Source organism: Austrofundulus limnaeus, unplaced genomic scaffold, assembly GCF_001266775.1.
Source record: "Austrofundulus limnaeus strain Quisiro unplaced genomic scaffold, Austrofundulus_limnaeus-1.0 Scaffold559, whole genome shotgun sequence".
NCBI lineage: Eukaryota > Metazoa > Chordata > Actinopteri > Cyprinodontiformes > Rivulidae > Austrofundulus > Austrofundulus limnaeus.
Genome location: NW_013952961.1, coordinates 156,303 through 161,843, shown reverse-complemented (window position 1 = coordinate 161,843; position 5,541 = coordinate 156,303).

Sequence of the window (5,541 nt, the reverse complement as noted above, 5' to 3'; positions counted from 1 at the left end):
GGTGTGGGGGCGGTGTACTCTGTGATGAGGAAGCTTGGTTCAAAGACACAGCCCAGAGGAGGAGCTGGTCCAAAAAGGCGGTTCTAGGCCCAACTGGTTGTTTTTCTCCCCTGCCTGGCTGCCTCAGGACACTACAGGATTTCTCTAACATGCATGAATGAGTCAAAGTAAGACTCTGGGCAAGTTTTTGATGAAAGGATAACATTATAGCATGACATAATGCTGAAAAAAAGTTGATTATACATGATATTGCCCCTTTAACTAGTTCATGAGATATTTTGCTAACGATTAGCAAACACACAGACACACACACATACAGGTGTGTGTTGTGCGATGCTAAGTCAACATTTTAACACTGAACTAGAAATGAAACAAACTTAAAATGTCAAATTTTCTGCTACATGTCTATGTTTTGTTCAAAGTTGAACAAAGTCAATGCTAATACTCTTGTGCTTTCCTCAAGCTAAGTCTGTTAGCATTAGGCTAATATTGTCTCCTCCTTTATTCATACAAAAGATTTTACAGTTGTTATCATCCATCATTCCACTTTTATTGAATCAGCCTATACTTTGTAGAAGAGGCAACAACTTAAATAAAAACAAGCTAGTCTATCTTTTCAAAGGATAGGAAAATTTCAAACCAATCTTCACAAATAATTGATTTGTTGTTGATGGCGTTTCCAAATAAAACAAAACAAAATGTCTGAGCCCTGCAGTGACAGACAGTAAGGTGTGAATCTTCTTGGTTCACACTCTGGTGTGATTGTGACTGACGTTAGCTCAGCTTGTGTAATCAGTTTTATTCTGAGAATAGATGGTTTTTAACATATTCCTCCAGCTCTTTGTTAAGAAAACCATTAAACATATTTTTATTTGGATGAAACACAGTGAAGTGCACATTACTTCCAAGCCAAGCTGAGTCCCCCCACCACCACCCCCATCCCATGCTACTCCACACCTCACCTTTCAAAAAGGTTTCAACATTTGTCTTTATCAAATAATAAAAGAATAAATCTAATAGTTAAAACTTTTATTTTGAAAAGGAAAACAAAGAAGAAATGAGTTATACAGAATTTTAATTATTCAAATGTACTTGTTTTGGCTTTATACAGAAACAATAATTTGAAATTTTCACAACCTCTGCATAGATAAGATTATTCCTCTAAAAGCAACTAAACATGTATTCTACAAAGTGAAAACACCAAACTACATTTAAATTTTAGACAGATCAAATCAGATTAGATGATGTCTTTTCACAGACAAACATTGCTCACCTCTAAATGGTTGAGTCAAAATCAATGTGTCCTCTCTGTGTGTTGGGTATGTTTACACCTGTATTTGTATTTCCTCTCAGACCTCTAACGGGTCTGGGTCAATACCAAGCATATGCAGCCTTTTTACTTTCTTTTGGAACAGAGTTGCTCTTAAATTGAGTGACATTGTTAAAGACATGAGGAAGAAAGCTGCAAAGAAAATGCTTCAGAAAAGCTCAAATGTCCTCACCTCCCTCCTTTCACACACAAAGGCAGAGTTCAAATGTTCTGGAGCTGATGTGAAGTGAGAATCGAAGGATTTCTGAGTGTTCCCACACTTCACAAGTCCTTGTAGAAGTGAACCCAAAGCCTGTCAGACACACAGAGCATAAACACGGAGGGCTGTTTGTTTCTTTCATCCCTACTGATCGTCTCTGGTCCTGTTTCATATTTTCTGTCTGTGTCCATCCAGGTAAACATCAGTCAAAGCTGTGTTGATACACATGAGAAAAAATGTTTTTTAACAAGAAAAAAACTGTTTTTAGGAAAACACTGAACATTTGGGGCGGCTGTGGTGGAGTGGTTAGGGGAGTTTTCCTGGAACCGGAAGGTCGCCGGCTCAATCCCCCATCCAGCCGTTGTGTCCTTGAGCAACACATTTCACCTGCCTTGCCTACTGATGGTGGTCGAGGGTCTGGTGGTGCCGGTGCATGGCAGCCCCGCCTCTGTCAGTGTGTGAGTGGGTGAATGTCTGTTAGTGTAAAGCGCTTTGGGGTCTGGAGGGACTTCATAAAGCGCTCTATAAGTTCAGTCCTTTTTATTTTATCTATTTATTTTGATTAAAGGTGACATATCATTTATATTTATATTTTCTTTGGGTAATATTTTTCAAACTGTTCAGTTTTCTATGTTTTCGATGATGTTTTCTGAACTATTACATCACATTATTTGTGACAGAATTTGTAAATAAGGTCTGGTCTCACCAACAACAATTTGGTGGTCCTCATTCTCCTCGGGCTCTAGGTCAGACTCTGGGTCCAACACGTAAGGCTGGATGGACAAGTCTTCCCTTGTTGACATCTTTGAATTCATTTGTAAATAAAAAAGTTTCTGCGCAGCTATACAGTCATAAACCACTCTATCAAACTAGAATGAAACAGTCTGGAAGCTGGAGGGGGGCGGGGTGTGAAATGTATTGTCTGCGTTTAAAGAGACAGCCTCAAAACGAGTTGATCACACCTCACAAAAGGAGCAGTGTTTTTGGAGTTACAAAAAAAGCTGAAAACATACTCCCTGCGAACTGCCGACGTCGGCATGGATTGTCGCAGTTTAATGACGAAAATTACATCACCGGGCTTTGCAACGTCGTGTCGACAGCCCTTTTTGGCACAAGCCCCCGGCAGAACTTTTTGACCCCCCTCCCTTGTCGACTGTAATGTGTGATTGGTCTGAACTGAAAGTGCTCAGACGGATACAGCAGAAGAAAAAAAAAAAACAAAAGCTCACTTCTGACTAGAGCAGACTGTTTTGAGCAGTTTTAAAAGTAGACAAACCGAGAAAAACTCATGCGTGTTTGTGCTGACAGCGCTATGCGCGGCATTTACTTCAACCACTCGGTTAAAAAAAAGGGGAAAAAACGACTCACTCCCTGAGCTGACCAGGAAGCAGAGTTCTATAAAGATAGTAAAACCATGAAAAACTCATTAATGGAGATAAACAGACATAACAGATAAACAGGCACTGAGGAATCTGAAACTGTAGAGCTTTTTAACCAGGACAGATGTGGATAAAAATCCGTCGGGTGAGTGACTTTTTTTCTGCATTGCTGTTGAGGGGAGAAATTCCATGTAGAGACGCATGTTTCAGTGGGAGGGGGGGTGTCCCCCGAGCTCGTCGGCGCAGTGTGCAGGAACTATGAAAGGTCTGTGCGAAAACGACTGCCGAACAACCACGTGTCCGCGCGTTGACCCGTCGGCGTCGGAGCGAGTATGTTTCCAGCTTTAGGAGAAATTCAGATCAAAGTATTGCATTTCCACTTTATATAGACCCCAACTTGGGGGAAAAAAACATGCACAAACTCGTAATATCATTAGACATGATGCTACAAGTATGTGGTGTGAATGACTATTCTTCTTTAACACATGATGTTTTAGTACAATATCTATTTGATTGAAGTACAACAGTTTTTGCATTTTCTAATATCTGTTGGCTGTGGCAGCCATGTTAAACTGGGTACTTCTCAAAAGGTTATTAGCTGTACAGTTAATAATCAAGACTTTTTTTTCCTGTAAGCTTCATTAACATTTGTTAACATTATGTAATTTTTTTATGTCGATTCTAAAAGTACATCCAGTTAGTACTTTTGGCAAGTCCCCCCCACCCTTTCTATCACTATCTCTATATCTCTTTATCTATCTGACCCTAAAACTAACCTAAACTCAACTCACACATTAGCCCTACACCTAACCCCTGACCCACCAACAGTATTTCCCCCGATGGGGTCAGGACTTTTGTCCCCATAGGATTGGGTGGGCAATATTGGCAAAAAAATTAATCACGGTTAATTGTGGTATTTAGCCGATAACGAAAAATTTGACGATTAATCCCCTGGACACCCTTATGTCCTAGTCACATGACTAATTTAGTGGGAAAGATTTGCTATTCATACAAATCTGTTCCAAATTGTGTCAAAATTACAGACTTCAGGCTATACATCAAATTTTAAATTGTATTGATAGATAAATAAATTACAGAACTCTGATTTTAAATGTTCATCATATTTGAAGCAGAGAGGAGCAGCGAGTGGTCTCTGCCTGGTGGCATTAATCGTATTAATCGTCAAGTGCCAAAAAAGTAATCGATTAATGTTTTTCTGACGATTAATTGCACACGATACTATTATGCCCAACCCTAAGGAACAGAGGGTTTTCACCCAGCTGTGTGTACACACACAGACATGAGCAAACATCAACAGCTCATATCATTTAAAGGGGACAAATCTGCAAAATCCCCTTTTTTAGCTGTTAAACATGTTTTGTTGTGGACCTGGGGGCTCTAGGAGTGCAGAAAAGTTGAATTTAGTCTCCTGGTGCTGCAAAGATGTCTTTATTCTGTTTGGGTCAGATTTTTCAACCCGTTCAGTTTTTTTCTGTTTTCTATGACGTTTTCTGAATTATTGCATCAAATAATCTGCAACAGAATTACCGAAGAAGTTCTGGATTTACCAAATTTCTTCGCCTTAATTCTGCTCTCTCTCTCTGGGTCAGACTCTGGTTCTGGGTCAGACTCCAACATGTAAGGCTGGATGAACAAGTCTTCTGTTGTTGACATCTTTCAAATTAATTGTAAAGAAAATGTTTCTGCATCGCTACAAAACATAACCCATTCTCTCAAACCAGAGTGGGTCAGTTAGCAGGAGGTGGGCGGGGCTTGAGGTGTCTTAAAGAAACAGTAAAAAAAAACAAGCTGGTTTGAGACACACCTGAAAAGGGGTGAAATAGGAACAGTTAAAGTTAAAATGAGGAATTCAAACAAAAATATTGAAGTTTCACAATATAAAGACCCCAAATTAATTATTTAAATGTGAAAAGGAAGGATTTAAAAGCATGATATGTCTAATTTAATGTTTAATAGCGTTTAATAATTAAGTATTTAAATGTTTTTGAAAATTGTGGAACTGGAGGTCTTTCAGTCAAAGAAGGAGACACAACTAAGGGTGGTGATGGCAGGGCTAAGATATTTGGGACTTCCAGATCCAAACTGACAAATAGGTGATGACTAACCACGATGTAATTAACTGAAAAATAAGAAACTGAAACTGTCAGGATCTGTGTGTTTTGTGATTGTTGTTTTTATTTACTGTATGTTTTCATTAATCAGTCCTCTTGTTCTCCTCTGTGCCTCCATCCTTTCCTTGTCACCCTGCCACACTCACCTACACGTACTTCCTGTTTCACTGGTCACAGTTGCAGTCGTTTCCTTCATTACCCAGCATGCGGCTCCGGTCCACTGCACAGCCCAGTTAACGGTCATTTGTTTTGTCCCTGAAACTGGACAAGTGCCCTTTTTAAGATCCTGAAACAAACACAAAGAAAGTATGTTTTATTAATTCTACCTTCTTTAGGAAGCATGGTGTTCAACAGGCCTGTAAAAGCTTTGCAGTTGGCAATAACATTGAAGTAGCAAAACATTTCCCTTTTGATAAAGACTGCAATTACAGAAACCCATTGAAATTACACAACTTTTGTAGTTCCTTTTCTGACAATGTGGTTCAAGATTTTATATATATA